Below are 21,224 nucleotides of genomic sequence, written 5' to 3' on the forward strand. Positions count from 1 at the left end.
AATACAAGCTGAGCAGAGAATTAGTTGGAGCTGAGAAAACTCAAAGTTTAGTGTATGTTGAGTGAAATAGTGTAAGTAGAGTAAAGTTTACTATATGTCAAGCACCACTAAACTTTAAGTGTTTTTTGAATTGAGGAATAGTATGGAAGTTGAGTGACAACATATTGATTTGATGCCAGTATTCATGTTAAATCATGGATTTGATGAATCTGAGCCAACTAGTTTGTTTTCTTGAATCTTGTGAAGCATGTGGAAGATAACTATGATGATCTGGTGGCATAGAATTCATGGTAAACCATTTTGAGAAAAACTTAGGCAGGATTGAAGAATAAGTCTCTAGAAGGCACTAAAATGAAAAGATGGGTAGATCTGTTGAATCCTACCTAATCCTACCTAAACCTAAAATGGATGATAGATTATGAATGAAAAAAATATCTTAATTTTCTATTTATAGAGATAGCTATTTAGAAGAAAGGTTGGTCAATGTTCAAGAACCTAAGTTACACAAGACATCTAAGGTATTGCTTCATTCAGAGACCAAACAAAAGAGACTACTATCGGCAAGAAAAGCAAGAAAGATTAAGAGTATGGATGCTTGAAGGGTGTACAATCTATCAGAGCTGAAGTGTGTGAAAGCCAAGTAGAATAGAGGGTTGAAATAGATATCTATAATCTAAAAGTGAGTTGTAATTTTTTATTACATCAAGTCTTACTATTATTTTCTAATCATTGTACCAGTCTAGGGTAAATCCTTTAGATTAAGGTTGACTTGATAGTCATTTGTAAATCCTTTAACTAGGTCACATTCGAAGTGAATAATCTAAAATCCTCTAAAAAGGCTCACTCCTAATAGGGTGATTTAGATCCTCTAACCAATGTTGGTTTAAAGAATAATTTTGACAGCTGAGTGTCAATACACTTAACCATTTTTCACTATACATGCCAAGCAAAGAGTAGGAGCCGAGTGATATCAAGTGCCAAGTAACATAAGGTGCCGAGTGATATAGTTTTGTTTAGGTGCCAAGCTATCCATGAAACAGCATGTGCCAAGCGTTAGTAATGCTTCAAGAGCCGAGTAACTTAGGATATTAGCATAAGAGTTTGCAATTGCACAAACTATGATGTAAACCATTTTTGTAGCGGACATAAGGTAAATCTCGAAAGATCTAGAGATAAGAATGAATCTTTTACATTTCCTATGCAATCTGCATGTAGCCAATTGGAAAATTGGAAAGGCATGCAACCAATCAGCAAAAGGAAAGTATTGAGCCAGAAATTAAGATTCAATGAGGATCGTAGATCCATATCTAACCCTAAGTCTTCAAAGTCTTTTTAAGGAAGATGAAACTTTCATTCCATAGAGAGATGAAAGAAGAAGAATAGTGTTAAGGAAAAAACATAATGAAATTTAGTGAAAGGAGACATAGAGAGTAAGAGCAGCAATCCAATATTTAGTTGATCAAAACAAAGCAAAGTAGAAAAATAAATATCAGATCTCAGAGGATGAAAATCAGAGCAAGAGCCAAAACAAGTGCTTGCATTCTGCAATCAAGGATTGCAAACTATCAGGTTTATAATACCTAATACTCTCTTACCATTGTATTAGAAAGGAAATCCTATGTAGATAGGTTGGCTTAATAGCTATTTGTTAAGTGTTCATAAATCCTTTAACCAGGTCACTATTGACACAGTGTAAAGCCTTTAACAGGGCATGCCTTTAACAGGGAAGACCATCAAAAGTGGTTGAACAATATTGCTGCAGTGAATTTTTGTGGGTATCATCCCCACCCCAATTTTGCCTTCTTATTTCTGAAGGGTTTCTGGATTACTGAATTCTAGTGTTATGTGTTGTTGATGCATGTCTTAGTTTCATGTTTTCTTGATGTATTTACATGCATGCAATTTACTTTCAGTTAAAAGTTTTATTGGTTAAAGTGTTCTTTCCATATTTGAATATTCCAACAATTGGTATCAGAGTGGATTAGGTTCTCACAAGAAAAAACCTAACAGCTTAGAGGAAAAGATCTAAAGATGGAAGTTTTCAAACTAGGAAAGATCATTGAAAACCAGGTGATAGATGTGCAACTTGCTCTGCATAGCTTGGAGGAATCTAGAGATAAGTTGAGAAACTCATTGAAAAAAAGGAAGGATTTAGCCATAGCCAAAAATGAGATAAACTACAAGGAGATTGATACCACAAATATATTTTCCAATGAATATACTAAAGAGTTTGATGCAGCAATTGTAGAACTGATGGAGAAAAACAAAGTTCAAGCAGATGAGATAAGATCTCTCAAGATGGAACATGAATCACAGGCCATAATGTAATGTCAAATCACTGAACAAAAGAAAAGAGCAGTTGAAGATAAAGTCATGATGGAAAATGACAAAAGAAATATTGCAAACAAACTTGAAGAAAAATGTACTGAATTAACAAGGATCTCAAACATGTAGATGAATACACTTGCCCAAATGATGAACCTTCATCATGAACTTAATGTGAAAGACATTGAGATCTCTACACTGAAGATGCAAAATGAACAATTGCAGAATGACTTAAGAAGAGAAAAGAAAATTTTAGAAAGCTTCAACAAACCCAATGAAGCCATCAAGTATTTTGAGCAATTACTGAAATCCCCAAGATCAACCTATGATACATCAAGACTTGGATACAACGGCACTGAAGTTGGAGAATCATCAAAGAGTTTTGAACAAAGAAGCGACAAAGGTAAAAATGTCAAACCTACATGTCATTTCTATGGAAAGAAAGGACATACATCTAATGTATGTAGGAGAAAGAATGCCCATCAGCATGATAAGCCCAAGAATGTAAACTATTGTCATAAGTGCAAGAAGCAAGGTCATCAAGCATATGAATGTAGAACCAAGACTATTAAGACATCAAGATTTGAGGGTCACTATCATAATTGCAAGAAATATGGACATAAAGCTTTTGAATGTAGATCAAAGCCTATGTGGACATCAAACCAACCAAAAAGGACATCAAACCATGAATTTTGGGATTACAACACCAGGTACAGTTGTCACTATTGTCAAGAATATGGACATATACTCCAAAATTGCATAAGAACACATTTCAGGGGGAACTATAAAAGATGGTTGAGTCAAACCACATGTTTTAGTTGCTTAAAAATTGGTCATGTTAGCAGGAATTGGCCAACAAGGTCAAAGGCACCAAGTTCTAAGTTCAACAATGGAAAGGCAAAGATAAATGTTGAACATATCAGAAGTGAGATGAATAAGACGTGGAAGAAGAAAGATGAGTGCAGCACATCAAGTACAGAGATCACTTCACCTAATAGATCAAGTGATCACACTTCATCAAATTAAGCAAGAATGTTTCTGTGGGATTGATAAACTAAGTTACATCATACATCAGTCCCAAGTCATAGAAGAACTGCAAAGAAGAAATCAGCATAAGAAAAGATGCTAAGTCAAAATTAAGAATCTTGCAAAACCTGCCAAAATTGTCTTCAAGTGTCGAGTTTCTAACAGCGACCGAGTTGATAGATGATGCCAAGCTGTGAAATATTAATGGGAGCCGAGCGAAGTGAAACAAAATGGGTGTCGAGTCATGTCAAAATCCTTCAGGTGCCAAGTAGATAGTTGTCAGTGCACTAAGCATTAATTACTCTATTTTGAAGGGTACATAGTTCAATTTTTGATCACTGCCCACTATTCAAACGTGAAGCAAAGACAAAAAAGAGCAGAGAAGATCAAGGTCAGCTCAGAAGTCATTTGCAAAAGATTTCCACAATGATTCAGCACAAGTTTCATTGATTTGAGGTATTTTACTTAAGTGTCGAGCTACATAGAGTTTATAAACTTGTTTAATCTATAAACCCTAGTTTGGCAAACAATGGCATTTGGGTCTAGAACCACTAAGGGTAAAGAGAGTAATGGAATACAGTTAGTTAGTAATGAAGTTAAGCAACCAAAATTCAAGCCTATTCCAAAAGTTGCATACAAGAACGATCCCGCAGGTGCATTATCAGTTATCCCTGATAAAGTTCTTATGGTCCAAGATGTTCGTAGATGCTATAAATACAAAATTGGAGCCATAGGAGATTTAGAAATCTACAATGCATATGACAAGCTATGTGAGAACAAAATACTGAAAGATGAGTTCTCAATAGTCGAGAGAAAAGGATTAACCAAAACCCTAGAATTTTCGATTGGTTTCAAAGTTGAATGGGTATGCATAGTCTTGAGCAGAATACATGATGGAGCCTTTTGGTTAGAATCAGGGCCAGTGAAATTCACCAAGAGAACTATTCATAGGGTTACTGGTATTCCAACCCTAGATCAGCCAAAGACATTGCGTAGTGACAAAAGGGAAGTAATAGAGAAAAAAAAAACTTGTGCTAAATGGAACAATAGGGGAATGACTATTGATACAATCACAGAACCCCTACTAGATTTTGTTGTGAGAATTATTTCACACAAATTCTATCAGTCAAGCAGGTTAAACAATGTGCCTTGTATAGCAGTTGATGTTGCATACAAAATTATTAAAAAGGATCATACCTATGATCTAGAAGAGCTCATGTTTCAACAGATTAATAAGAATCTGGGAGCTATAAGGAAGAGCAAGGGAGCTTAGTTCAAATTTGGATCATTTTTGGTGTGCATGTTTTTCTATCTGATGAAAGAATTCCCTTCTATGGGTAAAGTGAGATGGAGTCCAGACAAAACAATTGTTGAAAAAATCAATGGATATATTGAACAAATGGGTGATAATTTTGATGCCCAAATGACTAGTTACTTTGAGGACTTCAAACAGTCTATGAAACAAAGAATGAGGATTCCAGTCTCATTGACTAAGAAATATGAAAAAGACATTTGTTTTCTTGTAGATATTGATTATACCTATATACAAGTAGTAATACCTAGAGTAAGATGGATTAGGCCACTAGGCTATGAACTTAACATTGATCAAGCCTCTGCAGCAATAACAGCTCTCCTTGCAGAAGAAGTTGATAAGAATGCAAAAGCCTTTGGAACCTATGATGTTGTAAAATCAAGGGTGATAACAGATTTGAAGACTACCTCAACAATAAAGAAGAAAGAAAAATTGGTGAGGCAAATCAAATGAAAATTTGGTGTTGAAGGAGAAGGAATAGCAGAAGAGGAAGAAGATGAGGGAAATGAACCAAAAGGTCTGACTCAAGGGTTAGGAGAAGATAAAGAAGAAAGTGCTAAGGAAGAAGAAGTCAAGGAAGCACAAGTTGAAACCAAGGTCACAAAAAGAAAGGCCACAACTCCTCCTGCTCCTCAACCCAAGGGAAAGGAAGTTGTTACTCCTACACCAAAGAGACCTACTACAAGGGCTGCAGCACAAAAAGCCCAAGAGGAGGTAAGAAAGAAGAAGAAAACATCAAAGAAGACTGATGCCAAGCCAAAGAAGAAAAGAAATTTTTTTGCCCAGCCTCAAATAGATGAGGAGAAGACTAAGTCAGAGGACAATAGCCAATTTCAAGTGGTAAGGCACAAACCTCAGACTACTATTAATAAATTATGTTCAAAGATTAAGAATGATGATTTGAAAGGTTTAAAGAACCTAAATTTTTCTAAGTTTACCAAAGAAGAACAAAATAAATTAGAGGAATCAGTGTATGCTATGATGGCTGAGTATAAGCACACACCTCTAGAATTAGATGAATCAATGCCTAAAGAATTGTACAAAATTGTAGAGGATAAATGGCATTTTTGTTTACAAATGGAAAGGGAGATAAGGGATCAACATTAGCAAGATTGTTGCCTGATTTAACTAAGGATCAAATAAAGAATACAGTTAAGAGGCATAAAAATAGATTCACTCCCAAACATAGAGCTTTCAGCATTTTACAGAACAAAATTGAGGAGGTAGTTACAAAATCCACAAGATTGTGGAACATAGTTTACAAGAAAATAGAAGATGTGTATAATGAAGAATACAAGGCAGAGGCAAGTGCTAAGATAAAGGAGATGAAGGTTTCAGGAATCAAAGAAAAATAGAAGGAACAAGTGGAGAAGAAGGTTGAAGTAGAAAAGGAAGAAAAGGCACATACAGACGAGAAAGAGGAAGAGAAAGATACAGCTGAGCAACAAGATCAAAGTGTGCAAGACACATAGGTATCCCCTCCTAGTCCTCCTCATGCCACCATCACACCTACAGAGATTATCAAAATCAAGGATGTTACAAACACTTTTAGTCCAAATATCAATCCATTAACTGCAGAGGATTTAGAAATCCTTGACCAATCAACACTAGTAGAAAAATTATGTTCAAATCCTATATTGGTTAGTGTTGATGAATTGCAGAATCCAGTAGTCAAAAAAAAAGTAGTCAAGGTGAAAACATGAGAACCACCTTTGACCATACAACCTACTAGTATTCTATTCCTTCCTCCACCACCTCCACCAAGTGTAGTCATTGACACACTTCAGATGCCAAGTACAGTAGCAGGGGAAGTTAAAGAAACATCTGAACAGCCAGCAAGTTCAACCCCACCTAGTGATCATCAAAAGAATATACAAGCTGAAGAAAAAGATGAGACAAGAAAGAAGGAGGAGTCTTCAATACAAAAATTGGTTGCATTACCCAAACTTGGTACTCCAACATAGACTCTTCAGCAGCTGAGCACTGATAGGTTACAATTACAAATCAGGACACTATGCTTGAGCTCATCAAAGGTAGTCAAGAAACTTCACTATGGAGTTCCTCAGCTTGATGAAGAAATAAAGATTCCATACTATGAATCCAACACTCTCATTGAAGAGAAGATCAATGAAATTTAGAGTGCATTGGATAGAAGAAGGAGACAAGAAGCACTAAGAAGAGAACACAAGCACAAGCTTACCTTGAATGAAATCAAAGACATATTCATAGAAGCTTTCTACTTACAGTCTCTAGATGAGTCAAGGCCAATTATAGAGCAACTATCTGATATAGTTGACCAGGTGACTAGTGAAGACCAGAAAACAAATGCCAAATTACCTGAATGGTTAGAAAGAAAGTTTGAAGGCAAGGTAAACAAGAAAATATCTAGTGATATAGCACTATCACAAGTAGAGCTGGCTAAGAAAATTGAAACAATCAAAACTGTACTTGGAAACATATTTTCCCTATACAAAAAGTTGTGTGATTTTTCCACATTCACACAGGACACTAGCCAGAAGATACTGAGCTTGGAGAGAAATCTGAAGATTTCTAGCATGCAACTCCCTACAAATCTAGCTCAAAGTGAGAAGCATTTTTCCCAATCACTTCACACACAAAGAGAGTTAGCTATCTTAGTAGCAAAGGAAGCAACCACCAAAGCTAAATTAATGCAAATTCAATCCTCTATCACTCCTCATTTGGAAATACTTCACAAGGAGCAAATGAATTTAGAGATAGTTCTCAAGAAAGACCCCAATCTTTCTACATCTGATGGACTTGTACACCTAGCAGTAGAGATTGCCATCCAACATAAGTCATTGGATGTTGCACTAGCAAATTGGGATGCAGCTCTGAAGGTGCTACTTGAAGTAAATAGTACATTTTTGGCCAAGTATGGAATTTCTCTATAGAACCCTTGACATAAGTGTCAAAAAGGGGGAGAATAAGTATGGAGTGAGTGTTAAGTAGAGATTAAGTATGGGGGAGTTAAGTACAAAATGAAATGGTAATTATGATGAAAGGGGGAGATAAAGAATTTTGAAACAATTTTGACAAATTTTGATATAACATATTGGTCAGAATGCAGAATCAGGACAGAATTCACTGAGGGTACAAGGCATAATCAACTCATAGGGAGTCATAAGGTATATTGTTATTTGTTCCTAATATTTTTGAAGAAAATAAGAAGATACATGAAATAATGTCAAAGATCATAGGATCTTAGTTAAGTGTTTTTTCCACTCATGTCAAAGGGGGAGATTGTTGATTTAAAGAATAATTTTGACAGCTGAGTGTCAATACACTTAACCATTTTTCACTATACATGCCGAGCAAAGAGTAGGAGTTGAGTGATATCAAGTGTCGAGTGATATCAAGTGCTGAGTGATATCAAGTGCCGAGTAATATCAAGTGCCGAGTAACATAAGGTGTCGAGTGATATAGTTTTGTTTAGATACTGAGCTATCCAGGAAATAGTATGTGCCAAGCATCAGTAATGCTTCAGGAGCTGAGTAACTCAGGATATCAGAATAAGAGTTTGTAATTGCACAAACTATGATGTAGACCATTTTTGTAGCCAACATAAGGTAAATCTCGAAAGATATAGAGATAAGAATGAATCTTTTACATTTCCTATGCAATTTGCATGCAGCCAATTGGAAAATTGGAAAGCCATGCAACCAATCAGAAAAAGGCAAGTATTGAGTGGGAAATTAAGATTCAATGAGGATTGTAGATCCATATCTAACCCTAAGTCTTCAAAGTCTTTTTAAGGAAGATGAAAGTTTCATTACATAGAGAGATGAAAGAAGGAGAACAGTGTTAAGGGAAAAACATAATGAAATTCAGTGAAAGGAGACATAGAGAGTAAGAGTAGCAATTCAATATTTAGTTGATCAGAACAAAGCAAAGTAGAAAAATAAATATCAGATCTCAGAGGATCAAAATCAGAGCAAGAGCCAGAACAGGTGTCTGCATTCTGCAATCAAGGATTGCAAGCTAACAGGTTTATAATACCTAATACTCTCTTACCATTGTATTAGAAAGGAAATCCTATGTAGATAGGTTGGCTTAACAACTATTTGTAGATCCTTATCAAAAGTTGATTAAATCCTTTAATAGGGTGACACTTCATGTTAAGTGTTTGTAAATCCTTTAACCAGGTCACTATTGACACAGTGTAAAGCCTTTAACAGGGCAGGCATTTAACACGGCAGACCATCAAAAGTGGTTGAACAATATTGCTGCAGTGAATTTTTGTGGGTATCATCCCCACCCCAGGTTTTCCTTCTTATTTCTGGAGGGTTTCTGGGTTACCAAATTCTAGTGTTATGTGTTTTTTATGCATGTCTTAGTTTCACATTTTTTTGATGTATTTACATGCATGCAATTTACTTTCAGTTAAATGTTTTATTGGTTAAAGTGTAATGCTTCTAATTCACCCCCCCCCTCCCCCTCTCTCATAATTATTCTTTCCATATTTGAATATTACGACAACCAAGTCATATTTAACAACGTGTATTGTAACCTTTAACAGGGTTGATATTTCAAAGGCCATCACTTTAGAAGAGTGACAATGAGTAGCATGTTATTGGTGATTTTCCCAAATTGGGTTTCTACATAAAATCATTGTGTCAATTGTGTTATTGAATCTTTTATGTTTCATTCTTACATTTATAAAAAGTTGATTTTATAGTAACCTACTAAGTTTAAGTGATTGTATGATCTAATAGATGCATGCATGAATATGTTTTATGGATCTGTGTTCACTAAGCTATGAAAAGTTTTATTAGTACATCTAGACCTTTGATAACTGATTCATCCCCTGCTCTCTGTTAATATTTTTAATATGTATTTACTAATTGAAAGAAAGATGGGTGGTTGGAGCCTAGAACATACTATGTTTGAAAGTAAAACAAATATCCAAGCTTTGTATTTTAAATAATGGCTTAAGTATTGAATACAATAGATATTGGTTATAATTATATTATAATATTTAAATTGTAACAAAAAGAAACATAATAAAAACAAAAGATATAGACCTTTCCTTTTGATTTTGAATGGTTAGAACATAGGCTAAATAGAAAAGTCCCATAGTTAACTTAGCAATTGTTTATTGTAAAATTTAAAAAAATGCTATTGTAGATGATAGAAAATTAAATTGTTAGAAAGACTTATCATATTATAATTTTTTAATCAACTTGTAATTCACAAAAAAACTAAAATTAATTTAATTTTAGAATTTATTTTTTATTCGCATTCATTTTCAAAAATTATTAAATTTTAGTCTAGTTTTAAAGTTAGAAATGATATGAATGAGAAGACAAAGAAGTAAAATAGAAAAAATATATTTTTATGTTGGAAAAAAGATTACATCAAATAATATTTTAGTTTTAAATTAATTTCAATTTCTTCTAAAATCTAAAATCATTCATAGAAACCCAAATTTAAATTTATTTTTGTATAGATTGTCAGTTGGTGAAGAAAGTGATAGTTTGAAATGTGCTTGATTTTGTATATCTATGCCAAAGTTGACCATACACCATCCTCAGATATCTAAACTTAGAAAAACTTTAAATATGGAGCATGAAAATGGGGTTGTTGTCCATTATCATTTATCAATTAATAGAAAGGAATGGGAACTATTAATTAGCCTAAGAAGCTAAAGTGTTGAGTTTGTAAATGCATACATTGGATTGCTTCCATCTAGAGCCATCAAACTCAACTTAAAGGAAATAGAAAGCTATGGCTCTTGGTGTGCTTCATCCCACTGTAATCTTGATCACAACTCTTTTGATTGTGATTTCTTGTGAAATGGAAAGATGGAGGAAGAATATAGGTCAGAAAAGAGGTCAAAAGCTCCCCTGAATGCAAGGTGCAGTGGGACTATGGGTAGTTGCAATGGATTATCTTCAAGCTTTTCTTGCTATTGCAAATAATATTATATTCCCTTTCTACCCTTAGTAGTCTGCTTTAGAAGATGGATGTAAACTATCCCAAGTGCCTACTACACAAGCATTTACATCATCCACAATTGTAATATGACTTTTGAAGTGCAATTATCGTTATGCATGGTCCCAAATCTCATGAAGCCACTCAAGGCTAAGTATTTAAATGGTTAGGTTGTTTTACTCCATGGATCAAGTCCTATTGTATAGACTGAAAGTTTGTAAGTATATCCATACACTAACACATTATACATTGCTCAACATTTCTCAGACTTTTCAATCATTCCATTTTTTTCCTACTATTGCAATCATCATGTTCCTTGAGGAACTATGTTATTACAATTTTCCTTTGAATCCTAGTCCAAGAATGAAAAATTTGAAAAACTTGTCTGTATTATTTCACGGTATTATTTCACCAACTAATATGGACATTGTGAATGGTATCATGAATGCCTTTGATTTCAAACTATTGATGACATTAGAATGCCTTAGACGACAACCATTTTACCATGCTTAATTCATTAGAGAAATCCACATTATTTACAACTTGTCATTATGAAAGGGGGTAGAGAAAGTTTCTAGAATTTGAAGGAAGTTTTAAGTGCATTTAATTTCTCTCTATCCTTTCATTGTCTTCATTAAATAACTCTGCATCCACTTGTCCTTCTATTTGATTTTTTCCTTATTTTAATTTTGTTTAAAATATCCAAAATCCCAAAAAAATTGCCATCAACCAATAATTAAATAATTAAAACAGTTGCAAAAATTATTTTTAAGTAATTATGTCACAAACCTTAGACTTTTAATTTTATTTCCATGCCCAAAATTAATACAATTGGACATCCTGGAACATTAGTTCCCTACCTTATAGATAGGACAAAGACTAATAAACTTTAGAACTTTAATTGTATGCTATATCATTTTAAAATTTAGTTGAATATTCAATATCTTATTATGATAATAATGGAAAAAAACCTCATTTTTTTGACTAAATATATTACTTTTAACTTATATAAACTATAAGGTTAGTACAAGATATCCTTCAAAACATAGTACAAAAATTAAATTTTATTCATAAAATATTATGTATCTTACTTATATTATATTTTAGTATCAACCTAACTATTGCATCTTCTTTTAGTACAAATATTAATTAAGTTAATAGGATTTTCCTTTGAAGGTAACTTCCTACCATACAAATCATTTGTTACCTCACACTCAAACCTTGTCTCATACCTAAACCACCAGTTTTGATCTCACATGGTTTTTCTCTATCTGACATGGTTTTTGTGTGGTGCTTGGTAGTGGTAAGACCACATTTGTAACCATTTCATAAGTTAGCATGTTTTAGGTTACAAAAGTTTAGGTCTTTAGTCTTTTTAATTTTTATGGAAGATCTACATAGTTGTAGGATTTTTACTTTAATATGCTTTTATGCTAACATTTTAGGTTTTTCATATAGAGATTGTGCTATGTTTGAAACCATCTAAATTTTGGGGATTTAATCAAACACTGCTACAAAGAAATGATAGACACCATTTTGGTATAATAGTTTGATATCATTTCAATATTTTTTATTTTTTATTTTGTTTATGTGAAATATTTTGTCTTGTAAATTAAAAAAATAAATTAAAATAGTGTTAGTTCATTATTTTAGATTAAGGTAAAAAAAGGTTTTGAAGGGGACTTGAAACCCTTAATAGAAAAGTAAAAGATAAACCATGAAGCACTACAAGGTTTTACAAGGACCTGAAACCTATAGTTAAATAGTTACAAAATTAGGTTTTATAAGGACTTGAAACCAAAAAAGGGACCATAAAATGAAACCAAGTTTTACAAGGACCTGGAACCTAGTTTTTACAATGAACAAAAACTAGTTACAAAACCAAGACCAGTGACCAATTACCAAGACCACTATTAAAATAGAGACCAAAAACTAGGGACACTAGTAACTGCTATTGTAGTTCTTTGATCATTTTGACCACCTCTTTGCCTACCTCCACAGTGCTTTGGATGGTATCAATAGTATATCCCCCAGTTAACTTGGCTGCATTTTTCCTTGAGCTCTATTTGGTTCTTTTACTTGGTCCACCTGGAGACATGATTTCTTCATTAGTTCTCTTCCCTAAGCTTGCAGCTACTACAAAAATGCTGGAAGTAACTTGCTCCATCTTATTGCTACTCTTTGTGTTCATATTCCTTTAGTTGCATTAGTTCATTGTTATATTTAATGTAATTATTTTATTCTATTTTTAAGTGTAGAGTAATTTTGTGTATTTTTAATTGAATTGTATTTTTTACAAAAAATTTTAAAAATGACAAACATAATAGTTTTTATGCTCTATAAACATAAATATTAGAAGAATTGAATATTCATTTTTATTAAATTTGAAGCATTTTGTGTTATGTCATGCAAATATTTTTAAATTATCTATTTTGTTGGAATACACATATATATTGATATGTTTATCTCTTAATTTCTTCTTTCTGTAAATTGTGAATTTCAATATTAATTTTAACATTTATAAATTTATTTATATGTTTCCATATATACTTTTATGTTTTAAATGGAATGCAACATCAAACTACTATTAATGATAATTTGAAGTATTTTGTGTTATGTCATGCAAATCTTTTCTAACCATCTAATGTGTTCTAATACACATAAATTTTGATGTGTTTCTCTCTTAATTTCTTCTTTCTATAAATTATGAATTTCAGTATTAATTTCTACTCTTATAAATTTATTTATATATTTCTATATGTATTTCTATTGCACTTCATATTATTATAACTTTTCATACATTTTCAAGGTGAACATCATAAAATTTTCAATCCTTGCCATTTTAAAAAGCTACATTCATTTTATTCTTTATAGAATAGTTCTAGGTGTATAGTTTTAAAAAATTTCATGTAAACTTTTATGTACTTTATCTCTAAGAACTTGAAGGAATATTGAAATTTAAAATAAGATTCTTCTTATTAATCTTCATCTCTACTCCCATTGAGAATGTTAATTAGTAGTGTGATCAATTGAACTTTAAAAGCAAACTTCTTTCTAGTAGAATGGTACATGTTTATAGAATTACATAATCCTATAAATTACTTTTATTATGTAAATATTTAGTTATAATTTCAATTAAAATATATATCAGCCTACCCCTTGCACCCCTATTAGGTACAAGTGCTAGTAAGTATAAAAATTGAATCACCTACTACTATACCAACCATTCCAATACATTCATCCTACGATAACTGATAGGTGAAGCTAATCAGATGCAAAAAATGACATGGGGCATAGCTAGAATGATATATACCATACCATCATGATGTGGCATGAGAAGATAGGTTGTACATCACATGATGGGATGTGGATGAAGGAAATCAAAAGTCTTAACAATGTATGATAGACAACCATACATAATTGCACTGTAAACTACATGATTAAGAAGATTTCGATTGATGGGAAATGCACCAGAAAGAAAATTTAAAAACTGGTTGAAATAGCCACAACATGTTGGCAAGCAATGAATTTCATACTTTCAATGAAACATCGGGGGAACCATGTGTTGGCTCACTAGACATAAACTAGAGCTAAACTACATGTGTACATTTTACGATTTCATTACAGATTGTTAGGAATGTGATGTTGAAAGAGATTAATTATTTTCCATCATCTTATATGTTGTGTTGCCTAGTTTGTTTCGAGCTCCATTTTTTTTGGGGGAGATTTAGAGAGACAACAGAAATAGGTATTGGTGGATAGTGTCATGCCCAAAAATACAGGGCAAAAACATACCAAATTTTTTTAAAGATAATTAATTCACTATATAAATGCATGCTACACTGAAAACCTTATGAAAAGTTTGACCAAGCATTAAGGTGAGTTTCAAATACACATCATAAAGATGTAGAGTCGATATTCCAACACAATGCATAGGTTGGAAAACCCTAAATCCTACTATTATAGGAACACCTAGCTTGGATTGAATGAGATGATTGATTAACAATTAGGTTCATTTTACAAAGGTACACCTTCCTATTTAAATTACATTTAAGGGTTTCCAAGGTTTTAAGTTGAATACAATATAGTTGGGTAGAATACAGTAAGGTTAGGTTCACATGCTTCACTTCCCATCATGAGGATGAAATTTCACTATAGCATTGCTACATTTGGATTTAGCACTAATTAATAGCTTAAATCATCTTACTTAGCTATATTGCATTTCATATCATTTTATTGGGTCACTAACATGAGTTACAATGGTTGTGATTCAATACCTTATCCTCGTTACATGATACTAGTTCAATCTACTAGAGGAACTAATTCTACAATTTATTATGAGCTGACCTCTCACCTTAGCACTTGATCCTAGTTATTGACATGACCCAATAGAACCAATTTAAACATTAAATACCAATCATAAGTATAACTACTACTTACATTTAATCACCTAACTTTATCCTAAAACAACTATCAATTGTCTAGCCAATCTCTAACCTATAACACCTTTGATTATTACAGGAGCACTTGCTAACCTAATGATACCATCTAACTGACACTTTAATAAAATTATAATCAAACAAATATTTAGTAAAACTACTATAATACAAATAAATCTCTACCATGTATACATATACATATATTCAAACATAGAAACCCAAGTTACCTCACTTTTCTTCTAAACCTATTTAACTCTATCACCTTACTAAATATTTAAAGACCAATGACTGTTATTAAACTTTATTAAACTTCTAAATTTTAAATTACAATCATAAAATACCAATCCAAATAAAACAAAAGCTACTTAATAAAACTCAAGCACTAATTTCTAACTTCTATTTAGTCAATCCTAAGAATCTCCTGAGCATTATTACTAATCCCTACTTAGTAGTTCCCAAAACACTATTTTACTAACACTAAAATTACTACTGACGCTCATATTAAACAATGTAATAAATAAAATAACTGATTCATAATTAAAATAACCATCCACTAACTAATAAAAAATCCTAATTTAGCAACCCCTTGTTAGGATTAAACCATGGACAAAAATAACAATTACATGCAAATATAACCAATAACAAAAAATAATAGATCATACAAAAAAAAAACAAGACACCAAGATTTAATGTGATTCACCCAATCCCTAGGCTATTTCCATCAAATAGCAAGTCCAAAATTATTACAATCTAGTGATTACAACCTAATTACAATTTGTAATCCCTTACAACTCAATACTACCGCAAGAACCAATTTTGCATCACAACTATCAAACAATCCCTAACCCTAAGCTCTTTTATACAAGTATTTTTACCACTTTAGGGTTATAATTAATAATTTAATGTCAGCCCAAAATCTCAATGAAATAGGGCTCAAATTATTATTTTTGGGTCGATGCCTTGAGCCCCGAAGATTTTATGAAGTATGTACAGTACTTTCCTAATCAGTCACCACAAACTAACACCCCCCTTAATACTCTCTTTAACATACTCTAACACTAACTCCTAACTACATTTCATACTAACCACCAACTAACATCATTACTTACTAACCCATCAAAATACAACATATGAACTAACCTTACACATACTAATCCACTAACAATTTAAGTTGATTAAATAACTTCAACATCTAACATTTTAATTTAATTAAAGGAAAACTACTAACTAAACAATTCTAACAACTAACCTAATCACTACCCTTACTAACCATTACCCCCATACTACCCTAACCCACATGTCATATCCCCCAACTCACTCCACCTACCCTACTCCTTTTTCCAAGGCCTTTGGTAGTTCCTAACCTTCCTCACATTGACCAAGGTTTGCCAGTGCAGCTTCCAAGTAGGCCTTATCCAAGGTATGTGAGGATAGCACAAGGACATGTCATCAAATCAATGTGCCCTCTTGGGATGTGATTTGTGGATAGTATAGGATATGATTTGATTTTTTTTTAAAATTTCTTGCAATCACTTCCCCTTTCAATGTTCAACTTGGCATAGGGGCACGTTTAGGTAGCACCATTAGGAAGGACGTGTAAATTCATGCTCCTAAAGTGGTTACCTTTGGTCCCAAAAGTATGTGCCTAGGATGGGGGGGAGGCGGGTAAAGTAAATACTTAAAGTTTAGTGGTTGGGGTTTAGGATAGGATAGTCTTCTATTTTGAATTAAGTTTTTTTTATTTCTTGTTTCATTTTATAATCTCATAACCAATATTTAAAATGATATCCAAAGGATATTCAAGAGAATCTTTTAGAATATGCTCTATTATAAAAGGGAATTTAAATTTTCCCATACAAAGGGCAAAGAGCAGTTTGCTCTAAGTATAAGTTTTTTTTTTCAATGTCTCTTTTTCTCTTCTAAGTGTAGATTTTCAAGTTTATTTACTTAACAAAAGGGGACATTTTTTTCCCTAAGTTGAATTATAGCATGAAGTTTGATGTGGTATTGATGTAATTGAAAAGGACTATTTTTACTTCCAACAATTATGAAAATACAAGATAATCTATCATTCATATAATCAAATTTTCTTAGCATAGTTTGAAATCAAATTGCATAACTTAATATATATTATCACTTCATCTAATTACCATTAATCATATGAATTTGAATTTGAATTTGTAAAAATGCTATAAGAAAGGTAAAACATCATTACATCCCTTTACTAAAAAACATATGCTTATAAATTTAATCACATATATGAATGAAAAATACTCCATTTTTATTCATTCATTTGAATTCAAGGACTTCCTCAGGAAAGAACTAGGGAAGAAATTTTGAGATCATAATCATTTCAAAAATAAGTTTAGCAATAACATCTTTACAACAGGATCATTATCCTAAAGGGAAATCTCCCAACACATTTGAATTGAAAAAAAAAAACTCTAAGATCCTTATTGGCTCCATAACAAGGTAGCCACTACAAAATCTACAATTTCATCAAGATAACCATGGTAAAAATGAAATTGTCTAGGAGACACACAAATTTAACATGAAGACACATTCAACCCAGATACTCCCATTCCAAGTGTGCATAATAGTTAACAAACTAGACTAGGAAGAAGGTGGATTTTTCTAGGCAAGAGAAGTCAGTCACAACACCATAATAAATGCCCTTTCGAGGCTAATATCATGAGAAATTCTATTCTTTCATAGATTCCCTTTTAAGGATAATATCACAAGAACTTCCAATCTTTCACTTCTCAATTTCTCAAAATAGAAACATGGTTTGTACTGATGAGTAGAGTCCCATAACACCCTACTCTCTCCTTCCCTTGTCATAAGGAGAGACTCTATACTGTCAGAGTCCAACTGAAGCCCTCCTCTTGTACATGGCCACTTCTACCCTATCCAAGGGTGATTAATGTCAACACAACCCTTATAGTTTCCCTTAAAAATCAAAATGTAAAACATGAAGGAAAATATTTAAAATAAACCCATCACAATCCCATCTCGAACATGTTCATCATACATACAAATGCACACACATGTAGAACTTACTTTTAAGAAATGAAACACATCATGAATACATGATTTTGAAGGGTTCCTACCTTCACAAATGGTTATGTCACACTAAAATTTGAGAAGAGCTATCCTTCTTCCTCCAATCCTGAATTTACTCTCTAAATTGAGAGGTTGGGTGAACACTCTTCCACGCTCAGATCTACCACTAAATAGGTTCCTAACTCAACCACTTACAAAATAAAATAACTCTCCACTTGACCCAAGGCTTCTAGAGTATTATAACTCAATCATATCATTAGGGAAAACTTCATGGTGGAATTTAACTTATCAAACTCATGGTGAAACTCCAATTATCATAATAAAGCAAAAATGAGATATTTGGGTGGCCACAAAAGTCAACGAAAGGGGATAGAGGGTTGGAAAATTCCCCCAACCTATACATATACCCCCTAGGTACTAAATTTTCATAATTTTTGGCCTCTAAGACTGTTCAATGACCTGTTAAAATGCTTGAAATATTTTTACTTTCTAAAAACCCTAAGAACACAAATTTATCACTAAACCTTGATTAGGGTAATTAATATCGATTATTAACTAATTAGTATTAAGTTAATAACCTAGTCCAACTCAAATTTTTAGGTTACTCAGCTAACCCTAATTATCATGCTGAAATGCATATATGAATCATGAGTGTCAAGTGACACTATAAAGTCACTGTTACAAAACATTAATTAACACTTAATGATTACAGAATGATACACACATTCAATTTATGATACAAAAGTAATATGAAACAATGGGGTCTACATCTTTCACTAGAATAAACCATGGTTTTCACAAATGGTACATAGGGTCTAGTTTCAATTCTCTATTAGGTTCCTAGCTAATAATCCTGCACACTCATTTCACACATTAGTAGCTTGAGAAAAATCACATGTATATATTCAAAACTTATCTAGATAATCACATAAATCAAAAAATCAATCTTTCATATAAATAATTATTTATCTCATTTCTTCTCATATATTTAACCATTAAAAGTTGCATAATTAATATAACATAACATGTTCATTAATTTGAAACAAAATACTAGAATAATCATCACTAGGCATGCATATATTTAAACATCATAAACATCATCAATAGGGAATACTGAAATATGTGAATCCATATAACCTAATCATTAAGGTACCATAATCAATACCATCATCAAAAGGTGAACCACCTTATATTATTCTTAGTGAAATTTAATGTTTAACCAATCAAGATAATGTAGTAGTTCTCAAATCACTGAGTTTTAAAAACATGAATGTATCAGCTGATCTTAGTAACTATTAGGAAATCTATACCATAAAACATTACTTCATATCCATTCTAATCTCCTATAATAGATTTAATAGAGAAATTTATATTTAATAAGTACATACAAGGAGGGACCTTATAGACAACAAAATCTTGTAGGCCAACAGGGGACACAAGATAACTAGGTAAAGTATATGCATTTAATAATGATTTTAAGTTTGACATAATTTTCAAGCTATGAATCAAGAGGATGATATAAAAGGTTGTCAAGCTATATTTCTAGGTTTAAGCCCTAAAGATTCTTAAAACCAAGTTTTCAGTTCCACATAAGCTTTGATCCAACATTTCTTTGTGAATGAATATTTGTGAACAGAGTATATTTTTCTACTACCGTGTTTGTGTGTTGCCCATGTACCATTTCATTGCTTTGTTTTAGAATAGATGGGTCCATTTTTAATCAATTTTTGTAACCCTTTTTATTTTCATCAAATTCAATATTTCTCTATCAAAGAATATTTCGTAAAATGTGTATTATTTTCTAATGTCATGTTTTCTTGTTGTTCATGTACCATGCCATGTTTTTGAAACAATAGATAGCTCCCCTTTCAAGAGAAGGGTTTTTAGTTGTAGAGCTTTATTTCTAGGGTTTCAAATATTCTTAAAACCAAGGTATCTTTTTTTAATGGGGTGTGAAGCTCCAATAAAATTCTTTATGAATGAATGTTTCATTAGTATTGCATTATTTTTTGTGGATTTTTACCCATGTACCATGTCAATTTTTGTGTCATTATAGATGGATCTTTGTAGATTGCAATGTCTATTTATCTTTGGCCATGTCATTTTCTAGCAAGAATTGTCAGAAATTTACTATTTTCGAGATGCAGATGTTCTAGCAATATGGCTGATAATAATCAGTACTTCCATCCACATTGAATTTTATTGCTTACCATGAATTGTGTCATTATTAAAAAGTGTTCTAGAATTGCATTGTCCCCATTTCTAGGTAAGTATGCTACTAGATACATATTCTTTTGATTAGGTATGGTTTATCAACAATATAAACAATTAGACAATTATTTTATATTATGTTTTTTATATGATCTCCACATCTTCTTTGTGATACTTGTGAAGCACCTCCTTTGGAGCTATTTTTATGACATGGCTCTCAACATGTTTCTACTGCAACTCTTGATCTTTTGACGAGCATATTTCATGGTGTCTATAGATAAGAGAAACTTTTCCACTAATCTTGAAAATTATCTTCATTGTATTGTTCTTGCTCTATAGTAGTAATACAAATAGGTTGATAGATAGCCTCATGCATATTGGCATGTTCTTCCTTGAGCATAAAGCTATCCTTGGTTTCCTCTTTTCTATCCCCTGTATCATGGAGGACTTCATATTCTTCTAGTTCTTAGTCTATCTCATGCTTCCTCTTAATCTAATCAAGCTAGCTATCCTTCACCATCAACTACTCACTTTGTTCATGAAGCCCCATGTCTATTTTCCTACTCCTTTCATGTAGCTTCAAGTCAATCTAGCTTTGGAATCCTAGTATCATATCTTCAAGCCTGTTATATGGGGTTGTTGGGACTCGTGGAGTAGGGGAAGGAGGATGGAAAAAAATTTGAGCATTTTGGATATGCCATCATAAGGTTGAGATTGGTATTGATAGTTTGAGAAACATCTTAGTGGCTAGGTTCATTGCTTATCTCATGTCTTGTTTTCTTGTTGTTCATGTACCATGCCAAGTTTTTGAAAGAACATATAGGTCCAATTTTGAGAGAAGGGTTTCTTAGTTGTTGAGATTTATTTCTAGGGTTTCAAACTCTAAAGATTCTTAA

This window comes from Cupressus sempervirens, chromosome 6 (genome assembly GCF_028749045.1).
Source record: "Cupressus sempervirens isolate cs-2001-9-10 chromosome 6, ASM2874904v1, whole genome shotgun sequence".
Taxonomy (NCBI): Eukaryota; Viridiplantae; Streptophyta; class Pinopsida; order Cupressales; family Cupressaceae; genus Cupressus; species Cupressus sempervirens.